Source organism: Triticum urartu, chromosome 5A, assembly GCF_056163025.1.
Source record: "Triticum urartu cultivar PI428250 chromosome 5A, HENAU_Tu73, whole genome shotgun sequence".
Taxonomy (NCBI): Eukaryota; Viridiplantae; Streptophyta; class Magnoliopsida; order Poales; family Poaceae; genus Triticum; species Triticum urartu.
In genome coordinates this window covers 516,525,563-516,544,625 of record NC_141877.1, presented here as the reverse complement: position 1 = coordinate 516,544,625, position 19,063 = coordinate 516,525,563, and the positions used below count along the sequence as shown (strand labels likewise).

Sequence of the window (19,063 nt, the reverse complement as noted above, 5' to 3'; positions counted from 1 at the left end):
GTAGTAGCAGTTTTCCTCCACAGCACTTGCATCCCAAGCCAGGGGACATGATTGAAACAAATGTCGTTACGATATTTCCATAGAGTCCAAAGGACAGCAAAATGTAGCAGACAGTCTGCCGAGTGATTTTTGTTATTAAACCACCAGGCCAGCATGTCATCAATGGACATTCCAGTGTGCTTATTAGATATATCAAAAATCACTCTCCATAGTTCTATCGCAACAACACAACCAAAAAACAGATGTTCAATAGATTCAGATTCACCACAGAAAAGACAAGTAGTATATTCTACATGTTGTCTTTTTTGCACATTGTCTCTTGTTAATAATTTGTTTTTGGCCATGAGCCAGAAAAGATCTGAATCCTCAGGGGGACATTGATATTCCAAATAACTGGTAGGTTACCCGGCCTAATCCCCCTAAAATTAACAATGTTGTAAAAAGATTTTACAGTGTAGACACCCTTCGCTTCATAATTCCAGCGAATGGCATCTTCCTTGTCCTCCAGATTAACATTACTAATGCGGCTGAACAGATCATTCCAATGAGCTAACATTTTTTGGGTGAAACACCTCCTAAAAGTAATTTTAAGGTTAGTGCCATCCCAAACTTCAGTGATAGAAATATTATGGTCATTAGCAACAGTGTATAAGTCCCAGTATTGGGTATCTAGGGTTGTATGCCCAATCCACTGGTCTTCCCAGAATCTAACACTATTGCCATTTCCAACTGTCCAGGAATATCCCATACTAGTGGCTTTAGCAGCCCAAAGGATCCATTTCCAAAAGGGGGAAGCACCATTGCTAGGGCAAGTAAAAATGTTAGGGCTATGAGTTTTATATTTGGCATCAATGATTTGCTTCCAAATCTTGCCTTCATCCAGGAAATATCTCTTAATCTAGGAAGCTGGCATAGATTCATGTCAGCAATATTGGGGATACCTAGGCCCCCATGTTGCTTTTGTAGGGTCACATTCCCCCAGGCAGCAAGGTGATATTTATGATGCCCCTCATAATCATCCCAAAAATAGTTAGATAGTTGAGAATTAATTAGATTTATGGCCCATTTTGGAATTTAATAATCCCCATAAGGTATCCAGGAATAGTGGCCAGACAGGTCTTCACTACTGTGAGTCTCTTGCCAGAAGACAGTAATCTACCTCTCCACCCGGCTCCTCTTTTGATAATGTTATCAACAGTAGGCTGGAGCTCACTTTTTTTTGTTTTCTATGATGGAAAGGAGCACCTAAATACTTAATAGGGAACTCGCTAAGCTTGCAACCAAGGATTTGAGCAAATATATTGGCATCATCCTCATTTATATTAATGGGCACTAGGTCACATTTGTGAAAATTAATTCTCATACCAGATAATTGTTCAAAACAGGAAAGTAACAATTTAAGGTTTCTGGCATGCGATGTGTTATTACTAAGGAAAAGTAAAGTGTCATCAGCATATTGCATACTTATGATGCCAGCTGGATTGGAGCTAGGGAAAAGTCCTTCAAGGATATTGTTCCTGGAGGCTTTAACAAGGATTCTAGTAAAAACATCAGCTACTAAGTTAAAAATCAGAGGGGAATATGGGTCCCCTTGTCTTACTCCTTTACCAGCAACAAAGAAATCACTGTTGCTGTTATTAATATTGACTCCAACAGAGCCTTTGTATAAAAGGGATTCAACTTTTTTCATCCATTTAGTACTAAATCCTCTCTTATGCATCATGTCCATCAGAAACTCTCTGTTGATCATGTCATAAGCTTTTTCATAATCCAACTTAAACACAAAACCAGATTGCTTACTGAAGTGTACAGAATGAATAACTTCATGAGCTGCAATAATGCTCTCAGCAATAAATCTACCTTTTATAAAGGTTGTCTGGTTCAAAGAAATTAATTCTTTGCAAATAGGGCCAAACTTATTAGTGGCACATTTAGCAAAAATCTTAAAACTGCAATTAATCATAGCAAGAGGCCTAAACTTCTCCATTCTAGTGGCATCAGCCTCTTTAGGAACTAAAGTAAGTAGGGAGAAGTTGAGTCTAAATAAGTCTAGATCACCTTTCTCCAAATAGAAAAGGAAATCCATCTGGCCCAGGAGCTCCTTCAGCATATGAGCCAAACACAACATCCTTGATTTCCTTTTCAGAGAAGGGGGTGTCTAAGATGCAATTATGTGCATCAGTAACCTTCTCTCCATCTTCCCAAAAGTCATCTTTTAGGTTAATGTTAATTTTATCTTGGAAACCAAATAATTTTTTGTAGTAATTCATAGCAATATTCATGATACCTTCAGGGTCAGTTACGGTACCTTCATTACCTTCGAGCGCCATGATCTGCTTCTTTCTCCTCTTTTGATTAGCTACAACTTTAAAGTAGCCAGCATTTAAGCTCCTTCTAGTATGTCTCTCTCTCTGGATCTTTGTCTGGCCTTGATTTCTTCTTTCCTCCAGATTTCTTCCAAGTCCCCTGCATTTTTTTGATCCTTCTGTTAGTGTTAGGAGAAGGAGGATTGGATTCAGAAAAAATATCCAGACAGTTATACTCAGCCACCAAGGCTTATTTGTTCCTGTTCTGCTCTGCCTCATAGTTGGCCATCCACCCTTTAATGGCTTTTCTGGAATTTCTAATCTTGAACTGCCAGACATCTATTGCCTTTTTAAAAGGGCATTTAGCAGTCCAAGCTTTAATCACAACATCTCTAAACCCATCTACTTCCAAGCACCACTTTTCAAATCTGAAATGCTTGTCTTTGGGAATGGAGAAAGCACATGTATTAATCACCAAAGGAGCGTGATCACTCCCTAATCTAGGGAGGGCTTTAAGGTGCACACCAGGGGAAGTAGAGGCCCAATCAGTGGTCATGAAAACTCTATCTATGGTAGCCATCACTAATTTGTCTTGTTTATTGCCCCAAGTGTACTTCCTCCCATTAATCTTGAGCTATAATAGCCCATATCTATTAATCCAATCATTAAAGAGGTCAGCCCAGTGTTGATTAATAACACCAATGTTTTTATCACTAGCCTCTCTAATAAGATTGAAATCACCACCCACCAGGGTGGGCCCTGTCCAGTCAGTCAGTAGGTTGTGGAGTTCATTAATGAAATCCATTTTAGACTGGTCATAGGCAGAACCATAGACAGAAACAAGCCTCCAAACAGAGAGATCCTGTTTGTTTTTGAGCAAGCAAGAAATACTGAAATTGTGCAAATCACATTGTACTAAGTCAAATAGATCCACTTTACATCCAATCAAAATCCCTCCCGCGGTGTTAATTGCAGGGAGCCATTTCCATTGGAAATCAGATCTGGGATCAAAAGCTTCAAGATGAAGAAGAGTAAATTCTTCTTTCTTGGTCTCAGAAATACAAATAAAATCAGGACTATTGGCTCTAATGAGCTCTTTCAATTTGTCAACTTTAATGGGGCCATTCAGCCCTCTAATGTTCCAAAAAATACCTATCATTTAATAATAAAGTCAATTTTCCTTCTCCCTCTACACGAGTTAGTTTTCCTATTGATCTCAATCTAGGCGGAGTCTGATTTAGGGATCACATTCATACGTGTCCCCTCCTCTGGCTCAACATTAATCCCATGATTGACAGTAGAATCATTAAATTCCTCACCAGTAATATCAATACTAGTAGGTAAAAATACAACAGGATTCTCAGAATTAAATTTAGCAAGCCTATCTAACTCAATCTGCTTAATAATGCAAATGTTATCTCTGGTATTATCCCTGCTATCACCCAAGTTAATACCTGAGCACTCTGCAGTTTTAATTAGGAGAGAATCATCTAAGCAAGCAAAAGAGTTATGTGTACCTTTTCTTATCGTAGTTTTTTTTTCAGGTTTTTAATTTGCTTTAACTCCTGAGCTTTTTGAAGAGCTGGTCTGTTATCTCTATTGTTTCTGGTGCTAACCCTGAGGCCACCATAGGGCCCCACTTCTGCTGAGTACTAGTGCACTTCTGAGAAATAGGCTTGTCAGCAGCAGCTTCAAATTGCTCAAGGAGAGGGGTGACCATTGTATCATAATGTCTCTTCTTCACTGCCTCTAAGTAGCTTTTGGTCATAGGTGCACCCAGGAGCTTGGAGGAGACAAGATTCTCTTCATTGGCTCTGGGAGCAGGTGTAGAGCACTTTCGCATAGTCCTGGCTCCATTGGATCCAGTAGTTTGATGCTTGTCTTTGGTATTAGTGTTGTTATTTCTAGTATCCATATCTTCTCCTAGTAAGTCATCACCACTGGAATCAAATTCTTCCTCAGTATGCTTGTTCTGAGAGGGATTGTTGTCATCAGGACCTGGAGGATTATCTGACTCATGACCACTAACAGCCTCAGACTCCACAGTAAACTTCAGCAAATATAGCTCATGGTGTATCTCCACCATCCTATCCCTGGGAATCTTAGTAGAGTCTCTCACAGCTACCTGGATCCTCACCTTCTCATAGAAGCTCCTGAAGATAGTGTGCCAATCAACATTAACAAGGACCCCAAGCATAGTAGATATTTGAGAGATAATGTTCCAGGATATCCACTTGGGAGGCAGTCCTTCAATCACAATCCAAGTTTCCTCCAGAGTAACATAGGCTGGCATTTCTCCATTCCAGTCACTAAAAGATATAGTCACTCCTTCTTTCTTCAGGTTAATGGATGGGTATTCTACCAGATCTTTGATCTTCTTGTTAGGGGGAAACCTGACAATGAACTTTTTCTCATCATATCTTCTGATCTACCAGGGCCAGTTAGTTTTCCACATATCAGAGAAACAAAGCCCCAACTCTTTCTCAGTGATCTCTCCTTTTTCAATTAGGACTAGGCCAACATTCCCAAAGTTTAGCCACTCGCAGTCTTCCTTGCCACCAGTTTCAATATGAAAAAAATCCTAGACCATTACTGGCACTCCCCCAATACATAGCAGTAGGGTAGGGTTTGTACCAAGTGGGACATGTATCCATGTGGTGGCCAGGGGTCTTGCGGATGAAACACACTTTTGGGGTGGGGCACATGCCCACAAAGTGACCTGGGAGACCACTGTTGTAGCAAATCACCCCAATGAACTTAGGATCAACATTAAAGGAGGAGGATTCATCACTAGCAGTAGTAGGAGTTGCCTGCTTGACCTTTTGATTCTTCTTTTTCTTATTTTTTGCTAGATTCCGGCTGGTTGTTCTGCACACTTCCTCCAGTAGATGATCCACTGCCTCCAAACTGAACCTGCTGCATCTAAGGACTGAATTGTTGAGGAAAAACCTGAGTAGGAGGCAAATACTGGAAGGGGAACTGCTGCTGATTCGCCCACTGTGGCATCTGCTGCATCTGAGGATTCCAGCCCCCCTGATAGCCATACATCTGCCCCCTGCCTGCATGATAGCTTGAGCAGAACCAACTGGAAACAGAGAGGGCTTGGTGTAGATCGACATATGCGGCGGAGCAGCTTGAGGCGCCTGAGGAACCAACTGCGGTGGAGCAGTCCCATCCTGCCCCGACGGAGTGGGAGCGGGAGGACGACCATTGCGGCCCCTCCCCGAGCCATATCTTCCTCCACGGTTGCTAGCATCTCTTCCTCCTCCCGCCATCTTGACAATGGAAGCAAAAGGAATCTTGCCGGATTTCCTTGCCCAGTAATCTCGAGAGAAGGAGAAAGATTTTGGAGCTGACAGACGATCTGATTTACCGACTGGGTGGCAATCCGCTTCAGTGAACTCTCCAGAAGTGAATTTATCCTTTCGAACCCACACCAGATTGGATATGAAGAAACTGCTAGGGGTAGGACGAACCCTAGCTTCCCCCCGACCCGGGCCCTCCTGGTGCGGATCCGGAAGGGGAGGCGCCTTTTGAAGAGGCGCAACCACTCCACCCGCTGGTTTTGGGACGGGACAAGGGGGTCCGCCGATAGCTGCACACTGACCTGGAGGGCCCTCCTGGCAGTGGCTCTTCGACCCACAACTCTCTTCACCGGCGAACATAACAGCATCGGCGGCAGCGAAGCACGCCTACTCTTGGCATCACTGCCTCTTCTACACGCCACAGGTGAGCCAGGGGGCGTGGATACTTGAACACCAGCCGAGCTCAATCCCGAATCGACGGCGGCGGCCAGGACGAGATGTTTTGCAGCGGCGCACCTGATGGAATCACTCCCAGCATGCCCTCCCATCTCAGCACCCTGCGAGGATCCTCTGATTTCGCCTCCGTCCTCGCCCACTTCACGAACTCGGCCGATGGGGAGTGCGGGTAGGCAGGCATCCTCATCCTCTCCGCCACTGTAGCCTCGTCGTAGATCCGCTTCGCCAGGATCCTCTGTTCTCCCTCTGCTCTCAAACGACAAGTCTCTGCATATCTGCTCGCCGCGGCTCGCGTATCTGGATCTCTCGCCGCCGCCACCGCCTGATCCGCCGCCTTCCATTCCCGAACCCGCCGAATCCACGCCGCAGCGTCGCGAATCCTTGTCGCCCGTTCCACCCACCTCCGATCCCCCGTCGCCATGAGAATCGCATGCGAGAGCCGTGAAATCAGTCTCACCAACTCCGCGAAGGCTTCCTGGACTTGGAGAGGGAATCGAGTGGGGGAAGGGGGGGGGGAGGGGGAGCGGCCTCGGCCGCCGGATCCGGTCTTCGCCGCCGTGGAGGCATGCCGCGAGGACGGCGCGGCGAGATCTGCGGTGGGGGCAATGGCGAGCGGGAGGCGTGGAGTCGCATGGTTGGGGAGCGTGGGGAGCGCCTTCTTGAGACGATTCTAGCAGATCACATAATACTTGAGCGTGGGGAGCGCCTTCTTGAGCGTGGGGAGCGCCTTCGTTTCTCTAAAAGATCTTATAGTATTTAGATATCTCGGCTTCGGGTAGTAATATTTCCTTCCTGCCATGCTTCCTAATTATAATACATGTGCTTCTATGGTCTAGATAACTTGCTCCATTTATGTTGTACATAGATTAAACTGTCTCTTATTTCTCATATGTGCTTCCGTTGTACAGATGTATTGCGCACGCGATGCGAACCATGCATCATTAGTTTCCTGACCGATGCGACCACCCGAAGGCATCGCATGTGCTTAACTCCACCACCAGCTCACCGACGAGCTTGTAGCCGCTCCACCAGGATTGTGCCCTGCTCTAACTGCAGTTTTGGCCTCTAACCTTGCCGGAGGGCCGTCAGGGTTTGGGAATGAGGCCAGCAGGGATAGGTTCTCACGCCATGGAGGCTGACTTACTAGGCGATGTTGTATCTCAACATCACCTACGACGAGGGTGAAGCACATGTGAGTCCCGATTGATGCACTAGTTTGAAATTGATTGCACGTATTGTTTATTCATCATTAATGAATGCAATGCAAGAACCATAGTTTGTATTGTTCTTTTTTCATTGGTACATCTCCATTATTTAAGCATGATGGAGTTCTTCTCCATAGCTCTTGGATTTGTTCATCGATATTTGTTAAATTTGTCCCATGATTATGTTTCGGATTGCAGGAAGCATAGAAAAATGTAGTAAGATGTAGCACGTCTTTCCACAAGGTCATGGTGTGAGAGATAAGGTCTTCACACTTTCGGTTGGAGTTCATATCACTGACGTAGATGGTGCAGTGCTTCGCGATCACCATGAAAGCAAATTCTCCATTTAACTGGGACAAATGTTTCGCCATTGTGGAAACATATCCCCATGTGTATAGTTTAAATGCATATATTTCCCTTTTGACCGAAAGAAATATATGATTGTATCATAATTCTCTAATATATGAAAATAGTATGATAATGATTTAGAGCAACTCTAGCAGACCCCGTATCCGGCGCAAACCCGCATAATTCCGGCGATTATACGGCCTCGGTCCATTTTTCTGGCCAGACTAGAGCCCGCATCGGTGTCCGCCCCGTAAAACTTTTTGCCGCAGCCCGCAAACGCAACCCCCGAGCCACTATAACTGTGGGTTTGCGGGGCAGATGCGGGCCGAAACCCTATCCTCCCGCAGCCGCGTTTCCCTCCAATTCCCCACCGCGCCGCTCGATTTCTCGCCGCCGGCAAGCCTTGAACCACCATGGCCGACTCGGGGGATGAGACGGAGTGCCGCCGCCACGCCAGATCTGACGCCGCGCGCAAGCGGGGGGCGCGTCGGTGGCTCAACCACGGTGCCCGGCCGCCGCCGGCATTCAACCGGTGCGAGCTCGACGAGTTCAAGCTCGAGTGCGCCCATCGCCGCCGCGCCTCCTCCGGCAACTGGTCCGCAGGGAGCTCCTCCGGCTACGGGTCCGCGGGGTGCTCATCCGCGGGCGCATCGAGCTCGCGGCTCATTTCAGTGAAGAGGGAGCCGGAGGAGGCCGTGCTCGATGCGCCACCGCGCCGAGGCGTCATCGGACCCGAGGACTACCTCCCACCGGGGCAGGAGGAGCTCCTCGAGCGCGTCGTTCACGCGTCGTTCTCGAGCGGTCGGCGAGGGATCAGGAGGAGATGGAAGAGCGCATCCGGAGCGAGCTCGAGTACGAGCAGCTCTTCCTCGAGACGGGCCTCACATCATCGCAGGCGCACGCATCGAAGGAGGCCGACTTGCGCGTGATGAAGGTGGAGCAGGCGAAGCTCTACATCGACCTCGACTCCGACTCCTCCGACTCCGACTGATTGCCGCCGGTGGGCAGCTACGCAGGAGCTCCGGTGAGCTCAATTTTGTTGTAGTGGTGAGGTAGCATAGGCCCTGTGAGCATATCTGACCTTTATGTATGTATGTATGTGACGTGTACGAACTTATTATGCAAAGAAGAACCATGTATGCGAGCGAGCTCTGGCGAGCTGCTGCTTAAATTTCTCGTGCGAAACAACTTTTTTTTAAAATTTAGGGGTTTGTTTGTGGTTTCTAGTCTGCCGCCGCAAAATTCGGCCTGCATAACCGCCCCCGTGCGACCTGCAAACACATTTTACAGATCGGCAAAATGCAGGGTCTGCTAGAGTTGCTCTTAGAAGCAGAATGTATATCTTTGGGGGTGGGTTCTCCATTGTGGCCAGGCGATGCAAAACCTGAGCATATGCGAGTAGGGCGTTTTGGTGCCCAGACTCATCTGCACCCGGTTAGAAAAAAATTCGTAAAAAATTCCAAATAAAATTTGTGTGGTAGACAATTTGATGCGTGATGCCCGCTCCAAATTTCAAGTCATTTGGACATATGAGCAGCTCTCAGCAAAAAGACAAATCGGGCCAAAACAGTATATGAACAGTAAACATTTTTACAGACCTCCAATTTGTTTTTTTTTGCTGAGTGCTACTCATATGTCCAAATGAATTGAAATTTGGAGCGGGCCTCACGCATCAAATTTTCTACCACACATATTTTATTTGGAAATTTTTGAATTTTTCTAGTATTTGTTTTGATTTTTTTCGTCGACGCGGGTGCAGATGAGCTCAGGTGCAGAAATGGATTTTTGAGCATATGCGTCTTTTTGTTGTATGGAAGCAAATCCTCTTTTTTTTCTAAAGATGCAGGTTCAAAATTCTTTGGAAGCAAGTTTCCAATTTCTTTGGACCTAAAAACATAATTCTTTGGAAGCAAAGTCCCAACTTATGACCTGTTGTAACTATCATACTCTAAATCGAATCAATCTTTGGTTACAACGGAAGCAATATTCATGGGCCGCCGATTGCCATGTAAGCACTTTGCGTGATCGATCAATGCACAAATATCAACTAGATGGAAGTAATTGCCCCAGAAGAAAATTCTAATCTTTTAAAGCATTGCTTTCAGAAACAAATTTTAAACATGCTAAGTGCTCTTTTATGGCACACTCGAAATAATTTTCTAGTCGCTTGAAGCATGTTTTTGTTTGCCTAGTAGACACAAATACGATCAACTTGATAGAAGCGGTCGTCAGTTACCATGGATGCAATTTGTTTGGCTGATTGAAGCAAACAAATTCTAACATTACGGAAGGAATCTCCATTACCAAACAAATTCTAACTAGATGGAAGCAAAAAAAATAGATGAAAGCAAAGTGCATTCCCCATGGAAAGACTTCATAGACTCACGTGTACAATACAGACCCGAAATAGTGATTGAAAACAAATGGTATGGAACAAAGTCACAAGCAAAACACACAGCATTGCGCCCAATCAATTTGATATGCCCTGATTATTAGTAGTTGGTAGGAAACAAATTGATTGCATTTAGTGCAACGCGAGAGCAGATCTCACGCGAGACCCATCCTGATAGATGACACGTGGCATTCACAAATTACAAAGCATCTAATCTCTTTCCCCCCTGATTTTAAGTGGAGGGTGGGGGATGCTTTGTGATTTGTGAATGCCACGTGTCATCCATCAGAACAGGTCTCACCTGCTAACCGTGAAACCTGGTCTCATATAATTTTTTTCCCAAACTAACTAATGGGTCACACTTTTTAAGGAAGCAATCCCGCTTGAGGCTGTACTGCCGAATCTGATGGTCTGATCCCTAGTACTAGAACATAACATCGGGTATAGGCAGACATCTCTAACACCAACAAGACGTGGCTTAGGCAACGGCCATCTGCCATGAGCAAAAAAGTTCAAGTCAATGAAGAAATCTATTTTAAACAATGTATAGATACATAATATTAACGTGTGTCAGGAAGAATACCTGTTTCCATCAGTATTTCTGTGTGTCCCGCCAGGCAACATCCATCTGTTGTTTATCAAACATTTCAAAAAGCATATGAGTTACTGAATAATTTATTTGAAACAATATATTCATAGTTTCAAGGTGTGTAAGAAAGATTACCTGTTTTTGTCACCCTCCATAATAGTATCATCTGCACTAGCCCTGCAAGCACACCCAAAGAAAATTACCCCAAGAAACCGAGTAACTTTAAACCAATGACATATCAGCTTAATGCATTTAAAAAAAACAGAGAAAGTAGGAGAAGGCGATAGCCATGAGGGCAAGGACAAGTACAGTATAAAGTATATGATAATAAGAGATAACACCAGAACACAACTATGAATTGATTTATCCAAATCATGCACCATTACATCACCACATCAGAGAATAGTAATACACTTTGGCACACTAAGTGCATACTGCATAGTACATACACATTGTTATATCAGCCCAAACCCAATAATGTTTAAGTGAAAATGATTGAACAATGTTCACAGGATAAATTTCCTAAAACGTACAAACAAACTTCTTACTTAAGAAAAGGTATACCATCCTTTATTTACGTTCAACAAGAGGCGGCAAATAAGATCCCTCGGCAGGAACGGAGTTTCTTCCTCATCATAAAAGTCCATTCCAACAAAATTCCCATCTGTGTCAATAAGAGGGCCCCCGATCCCAGCCTAGCAAAACAACAATAACATCATACAATGATTAGACACATATCGTTTGATAGATGTAGTGATTTCTTATGTTAGTATTCCAATGCTAATAATTGTTTGCCATGTTAAAAGTTACTCCCTCCGTAAAGAAATATAAGAGCGTTTAGATCACTAAAGTAGTGATCTAAACACTCTTATAATTCTTTACAGTGGGAGTACAGGGAAAGTCCACAAGAAATACCTTGGTGATTTTACAGGTGGACACACAAAGTTCTGTACAATCAAACTTGCTTTGTTTGCCAATCAACACCTTACCCTTGACAGCCATTAGTTTGCGATACGCAAAAAGACAACCTACAGCTATTACGTCCATAGATGAGGTAACTGGACGCCCACTGATTTGTATTGCATGAGGATCCCAGCATCCAATAATGTCAACAAGAGCAACTTATAATGTAAATTGTAACCCTTCAATATCCCTACAACTCGAAATTTATTTGGAAGGCAAACTTCAATCTGCAATGATAAGGTTATGTTAACCAGTATCCAAAATGAGAAGGCAAAAATAATAATAACAATAATAATAGCAATTAGCAGTAACAACCCTCAAGGTATCATCAATCATGTGTGCATCACCCGGAACTCTAACCAAACTTGCCGAAGTCAGAATTGTTGCAGAACATGCATTGCACTCTATAAATACACCTGTGCAAGCAATTTTTTTTGCAAATCCTACAGAGATAGTTATTTCAGTTATCAATCAATGATCAATTAAAACATGAAACTGTAAGGACTATGTAACAGAGTCATCACCATTGAATGAAGCAAGTGAGACAACACTTCGATTCATTTCTGAAGCAAGACTTTTGCTTGATTCTGAAGCAAGTTGGGCAGCAGTTTTCTTCAGAAGAGAGCCATCACTTCCCTTCATTTCTAAAACAACACCTTTGCATGGATTATGCAAGATATCCTCGTCGAATGTATCTTCGAGACGATTAATGATATGGTTTTCTAGCATGATACACAAGTTAAAAATACTCGGTAAATAAACAGGGTTTTTCAAGTGTGCATGTGCAACATAAGGAACTACTCAGCAAAACGGGTGCAATGTACATTGTCTGCCAAGGGGTAACGGGTACACTTGTAGTTTCAATCTGTAATCCTAGACATATTAGACTAGATGGTGACGGTCCATCTTCCTTCCACGACACCTGCCCTCCACTAAAAAGTAACTTCCTGACTAGTGGGGTCATCAATCCACCATTTCCACATCTTGTTTTATTGTTTGCTAATTATGTCATATGAGTATTCCTCACAGTTTTGATGCTACTACGTTGTCTTGTTTTGCTAACTCCAAGTCAGTTTTGTGGCAGCGGATTTGCAGAGACTGAAACTGATGTGCCACATGCATGATTACATTTATTTTTATGAGTTCCATACCAACAAGTGGGCATTCACCTAGTTTATCCAAAAAAAAAAATTTGCTGCCTAATGCAAGGTGAGGACATAAGTGAACCATATGTTAGTACTAAACTACTAATTAGTCAGTATGTTTTTGCTATGTACAAACAGCTAGGTCGTTTATATCTCATAAAATTGGATGATGTCGTTCAGCTTGGCCATGTAGCCAATTAGAGCTGAGACCTTCGATTGGTCTTTTGCTTGGATTGTTAGACCTCCACACAAGGAGGAACCACTATTGAGACTTTGGGGTTCGACGTCTGTCTCAAAGGCACAGCCACGCCTCTTTGGTCCAGGGCTGCACCATGCTAGCCTTACAGCCAACATCCTATGAGATAATTTCGCTCACCTCCTCGAATATTGTAACATGGTGCTCCTGCCATTGTTTTGAGGAATGCTCTTGTAGCATCATCAACCACGTCCTTAACACTGCAGCACAATGTGGAAAACTCACTGTGATAAATCGACCATACACAAAATGAGCTATAACAAGGGAAATATAGAACAAGAAGGGAGCAAAATAGTTGCAGATATTTCACAGCAGAGAAATTTAAGAAAATCTTAAACAATTTCTCCATTGGTCATCTTAAATCTAGGTTTACAGTGTAGCAGAAATATGTATTAGCGCCAGGATTGAAATAACAACCTTTAATCTAGTACAGTGCAACTGCAGCTTGTTGGGCTACAGGAAGAGATTGTCACAGATGCAGGGAAACAAGAGATGCCAAAAAACACATAAGTACAGAATAGCTAATGGGACACTTCTTAGGATAAATTCATAAACCACGGAAGCTGCTGTTTGGCTTTGAGAATGATACACCTTACACAATGTCAAATAGAAATAGGGGAGGGAGATGCAGTATATGATGCAGTAAGAGAGAAGCATTGACAAGCCAAACATAGTGTGTGCTTCATCAATACTGAGAGTGCGCATACCTGACCATCCCGTTAACCCCCAAGAATCGAAGAATTGCAACCCTTCGTACATAGGGGGTCTTTCTTTCTTTGGTACAGGAGCAGTTCATCCCAACGAAGTTGCCATCAAAATCAACAAGGGGGCCTCCAATCCCCACCTAGCACAAAATTGAGGATGAAGTTAAGCATGAAAAATGCAATTTATAATGCCTGATACTAAGAATATGCATCATCACAACAATGATAGAATGCAGATTAAGCAATACATGCACTATACAAACTAAAGCGCTAGCTCACCTTATCGATCTGGTATGTGCTGAACATTGTCTGATCAGGTCGAGCACTAGGAGAGGCAAGATCTACTCCGCTTGTGTCCATTAATAGTCCTGAATTGAAATTGCGACATACAGCTGCTACCTTCCTGTAAGGCTCAAACTGTATGTCACGGTCAAGACTGACATGTGTGGCATTAACACCAGCGACGTTGACAATGAAAAAATCAACATATATCTCAGGATCCGCTATCCACCCAGTGACAGTCTCATCATTCGGAAGGCGTACTTTAATCTGAAATGAGCACAAGTCAATGGCTGTACTGAATTAATGGTTACATGTGTGTGTGTGTGTGTGTGTGTGTGTGTGTGTGTGTGTGTGTGTGTGTTAGCATAATAGTCCAGGAAAGGAGTAGAGAAAAAGTTACCTTCAAATTTTTAGTGATCTTGCTTGCATGCCAAGTAAGTGGAATCAAATTTATCGATGTGAGGAAACTTGTAACACCAGGACATGAGCTTTCAATGCATATGCCAGTGCATTCACGTAACTTGGTATCACCTGCAGAGGGAGAGTATACGTGCAAACTGAATAGCTGATCATCAGAAACAAGGTAACATGAGGAATTATTAGCAGTATAATCACCAACCATGGAATGAGGCCAGCGCTGCAACACTCTTACTTAATCTGGCAAGTACTTGCTCACTCAAGGCACCTTTTCTGGATTCACTCAATCTCGCTATGGAGGTAGCGTCCAAACCTAGTTAATTGAGATAAAATCATGTGTGATATAGTTAGTAGAACGGTTCAAGTATGAATACTCAGGAAAAGGGAAGCAAAAATGGACTCACTTGGCCTAATTGCTTTCATCTCACTGTTGATTCTTGCTTGTGTAGCATCATCAACCCCTTCCTTAACACTGCAGCTCAACGTAGAAAACTCACCGTGATAAATCCACAAAGGCAAGATATTGCAGACCACATACACAAGATGAGCTATTAAACAAGAGCCAAATTAAATACTCCATTCCTAAATATGTCATTTTAGAGATTCCAATATACACTACATACAGAGCAAAATGAGTGAATCTACACTCTAAAATATGTCTATATACATCCATATGTAGTTTGTATTGAAATCTCTAAAAGGACTTATATGAGAAACGGAGGAAGTAGGTGCAGGTATTTCACAGCAGAGAAATCTAAGAAAATCTTTATAAAAAATCCCCATGAGTCTTCTTAATTGTAAGTTCGAGCGTAGATAGCACAGGCATGGAAATAACAACCTTAATCTAGTAAAGTGCAGATCTAAACAATTTAAGAAACTAAAAATATGGGTACAAAAATAGCTAATGGGACAGTTTTTGGGATAAACTCGTAAACCTCAGACTGCTGTTTGGCTTTGAGAACGATACACCTTGCACACAAACTCAAATAAAGATAGGAGGGATATGTAGAATAGGATGCAGTAAGAGAGACGCATATAGTAAGCCAAAGAGAGAAGGGCAATTCATCAATACTGAAAGTGTACATACCTGACCATCCTGTGAAACACCAAGAATCGAAGAATTTGCTTCCTTCGCACGTAGGCAGTCTTTTCCATTTTGGTACGGGAGGAGTTCATCCCAACAAAGTTCCCATCAAAGTCAACAAGGGGACCTCCAATCCCCGCCTAGCACAAAAGTGACAATGAAGTTACACAGAGAAAATGCAATTCATAATTGCCCGAAACTATAAATGCGTCAGTGCGTACATACAATGACACACAGACACCACCATACAGTTGGTTATTTGAACTGTACAAAAGCAGCTAACCTTGTGGATCCAGCACGTGCTTACGATTGTCTCACTGGTTGGGGAAGCAAGATTTAGTCCGCTTGTGACTGTTAAAAATCCAGAACTGAAACAGCGGCATACAGCTGCTGCCTTCGTATGAGGCTCAAACTGTATGTCACGGTCAAGACTCATGGCATCAACTCTAGACACCTCCTTGATGTTGACAATGAAAAAATCAACATATATCCCAGGATCCTCAATCCACCCAGTGACAATCTGATCATTTGGAAGGCGTACTTTAATCTGAAATGGGTGCAAGGTGAATTAATGATTTTACAAGTGCAGCATGTATATATTGGCATATATTAATAATGCAGCAAAGGAGCAGAGAAAATAGTTAATTACCGTCAAACTTGCAGGCCAAGTAGGTGGAACCAACCGTCTCGATGTCAGGATTGTAGCTTCGGAATCTGAACACGAGGTTTCAATGCATATGCCTGTGCATTCGCGTAACTTGGTGTCACCTACGACAGAGAGAGAGAGTCGCACGGGTAGACTGAATAGCTGGTCACTAGAAAAAAGGCAATATGAGCAAGTATTAACGGTAAGTATAATCACCAACCATCAAATGAAGCGAGCGACACAACACTCCTCCGCAATCTTGAAACCACTTGCTCACTGAGTTCACTCAAGGCTCCTGCTAATGAGAGACCATTCAAAGCTAGTTAATTGAAATAAAATCATATGTGATAGAGCTAACATAACCGCAGTTTTTATTATTATGAATGTGTGGCTGCAGGAAAAGGGAAACAGCATGTTCTCACTTGGTCTAGTTGCTCTTTTGTAAGGGCGTTGTTGCTCTTCATCGCCTCTCATCAGCCGTCGCTTGTTTTTCGTCATTGATCTTTCCAAGCCAGCCTGAACAGCAAGGAACAAAATTCAACTAACACTGATTGATCTGCTCAAAGAAATAGTGGATCGATATGGTTGCTAAATAAACGGAGGGCTATCCATATACAATAGATCGACACAAAAAAAAAACCTAGAAACGGGGCCGGAATCGCTCTAGGAAACTGGGCGGGTTGAAGAATCCAAATACAACCAAGGAAGAAAGATATTGAATTAGATCTCGGACAATCCAATCAACCAAAAATTCCACCGGAGGTGGAGAAGGTATACCTTCGAAACAAGCTGACCGGCCGCCGCTGGATTCGTCGACGGAAGGACCTCTGCAGAATCCAGCAGAATCCAGCAGAAGGACCTCTGCGGCCCGATAGATCAGTTTTTGCTTTCGTTGGGCCGCGTGGGCCGCTAGCGCGTGGGCCACATTTATTTTCATTGGGTCGCGTGAGCTGAGTTGTAACAGCCCAAGACCAAGACCTCCACTATTTTGTGATATGTTTAGGAATATCCTACTCGTATTTGAAAGTATTCTGCGTCGAACTGTTGAGGCGCCGCACACCCCTCGACCCGATTTGGGCCGGCTTTTTTATTACCTCTCATTGTCCCCCTTCCTCCCTCGTGCGACTCTTTCGTCGCTCCACAGAGAAGCTTTCCTCCCTCATGTCGGAATCCCCCTCCCTCCCTCGTGCAACACTGATGTCTGCAAGTCAAACAGGGTGGTGTAGCACTTTCGCAGAAGTATCCTAATGAGTAATCATCCCAACAAAGAGCGGAGGAGAGTATTTATAGGTAACGTTTCTGTTACACACAACGTGTCACAGTTCTTATGTGAAGTAACTGTTGGAGCTTCTGCAAATATCGTTACTATCCTAAATCACGAATAAACCAGTTTGACAAATATAAAGAGAATTGTAGTAACAACTAAGAGAGCTAATAAAAGTAAATAGCATGAATAAAAGCTACGTTTGTGTTTCCTGCAATGAAGAGATTAGGTGCGGAGATATTTCAGCTCATGGTAAGAGTTTATAAAGTGTGCTAGTGCCACGGTAATACCATTTACCTCGTATTGTACTCATAGCATTTGATATAAGGGTTCTGCAGACGGTTCTCCCTAAGATAACGAAACTCCTCCTCTAGGGATTATATCTCATTCTCTAGTCTTGCTTCTTGGTTGCCACAGAGTGGTCATGTCCACAATTAATGTCCTTAGACCGGAACCAGACATTAAGTTCAATGGATCACTATTATCTCATATTGTCTTCGGTCCTCCTAGATATCCCCACCTGTTATGTCAGAGGTCATAGATTTTCTAAAGAATATGTGTTACCCTGTGTAGGTCTTGAAATCATGTTGCATCGGCCCTTAAATTAAACAACACGCATAGAGTTCACCACAACATAACAATGTACTAAGTAGATCATACTACTATGAATGCAAATGACGACATATAGATTAGGCACAAATTAATCTTACCACTCACCTACTTCTCCCACACCTAGGAGGAATTACTCATGCATCATAAGAGGGGAATCAATCACCAAAAAGATAGATCCAATGAAAACCATATCGATAATACCATGAAGGTCCATAATAAGATGAAATGGATAATTCAAATAGTCTTGATCTCCAAACAAGATTGAGTAATATTACAATTGTTCTCCATATTGGAATTCCTCTTACAATAATTAAAGGGGTGATCATGGTGATGGAGATGAAAGAACCAAAGACTAAGAAGATCTTCGAAAGTTCTTCAGATCCTCCCTCCTTCTGTTCTGGTGGTGTGGCGGGGCTAGGGTTCTCCTCTTCCCTCGGCCCTTTACGAAAGTTGCTTGTATAGACGTGGTGAAGCTTATGGCAGTCCATAGGACCGCCCATGCGAGCGCTTGCGGTCGTATGGAACGCCGTCTTTTACTCTGGTTTGTCAGATGACTCCAGTTTCTTCACGAAAGTTGCTCCATTTGGCTTGATTTGCAGCAATCTTCCTTTTTTTCCTTCCATAGATGATATTTCCTGCCAAACATTGATGAAGTGGATTTCCTTCTCTTTTGAGGGATTAGTCTTAGGAATATCCGAAGAGTAATAAGAATTCAAGTGAAACCGAGCAAAAATCACTACTAAAACATCACAAATTCTCGAGCCATCAACTCTCCCAAGCTTAGAAATTGCTCATCCTCAAACAAAAAAGAAATCAAGAGAGTGAACAGGAGCTTGATTGAATAGAAAGAAGTTTTATCGGCTCGAGAGGATACATCATATGCATCTTCTCTTATCATGCAATATCATTCAAGAGAGTATTGGCAATTGAATAACTGCACTTAAGCTCGTTGCCTATCCACGTGTAGTCTCTTATCACTAGCTATAATTTCTCAAACCAAATTTTCTTTGCTAACCAAGTGTTTAGGCAAGCGAGAGCATTTATCTTTAGATGGACATTTCAATTCAAACTCATTATTCAAAAGCATCA

At 43.1% G+C, this 19,063-nt stretch overlaps 2 pseudogenes across 1 annotated transcript; both read right to left on the bottom strand.

Moving 5' to 3' along the window:
* Positions 1–3,864: 3,864 nt before the first annotated feature.
* LOC147972381 (uncharacterized) lies at positions 3,865–5,083 on the bottom strand (annotated as a pseudogene).
* Positions 5,084–9,986: 4,903 nt separating this feature from the next.
* LOC125510110 (uncharacterized) lies at positions 9,987–16,984 on the bottom strand (annotated as a pseudogene). Its single transcript, XR_015602530.1, has 19 exons — positions 16,876–16,984; positions 16,521–16,614; positions 16,319–16,393; positions 16,102–16,220; positions 15,736–15,999; positions 15,456–15,592; positions 14,773–14,840; positions 14,571–14,681; positions 14,352–14,482; positions 13,949–14,218; positions 13,673–13,809; positions 13,086–13,165; positions 12,089–12,286; positions 11,880–12,007; positions 11,517–11,791; positions 11,166–11,296; positions 10,737–10,778; positions 10,596–10,640; positions 9,987–10,505 (listed from the first exon to the last, which is right to left on the bottom strand). The product of XR_015602530.1 is annotated as an uncharacterized LOC125510110 (transcript).
* Positions 16,985–19,063: the final 2,079 nt, after the last annotated feature.